This window comes from Dendroctonus ponderosae, unplaced genomic scaffold (genome assembly GCF_020466585.1).
Source record: "Dendroctonus ponderosae isolate FM_Combo_2020 unplaced genomic scaffold, Dpon_F_20191213v2 Dpon_F_20191213_6, whole genome shotgun sequence".
NCBI classification, from domain to species: domain Eukaryota; kingdom Metazoa; phylum Arthropoda; class Insecta; order Coleoptera; family Curculionidae; genus Dendroctonus; species Dendroctonus ponderosae.
The window spans coordinates 3,838,779-3,838,992 of record NW_026018814.1 but is presented as its reverse complement, the minus strand read 5'-3'; the positions used below and the strand labels follow the sequence as shown (position 1 = coordinate 3,838,992).

At 37.9% G+C, this 214-nt stretch overlaps 1 protein-coding gene across 8 annotated transcripts in view; it reads left to right on the top strand.

Moving 5' to 3' along the window:
* The window catches only part of LOC109534117 (transient receptor potential cation channel trpm), a 45,975-nt gene that overhangs the window by 5,006 nt on the left and 40,755 nt on the right, over nucleotides 1-214 (top strand). The gene's annotated exons all lie outside the window — the stretch shown is intronic.

Sequence of the window (214 nt, the reverse complement as noted above, 5' to 3'; positions counted from 1 at the left end):
ACGTTGTTACGACTGAATCGACTTTTCAATTCTCTATCCAACGATGCCAAAACGAATTCTGTGGCTCGAATGGTTCTTGAGAAACTTCGAATAAATGCTATTTAGTTATCTCTGGAATAATGTAAAAATTAGCGTTCTTGCTCATTTTGCTTCCGAGAAACATGCAAAACGGGACGGAAAACATGAAATTTTGCAATAATCTTGCGCCACCCTT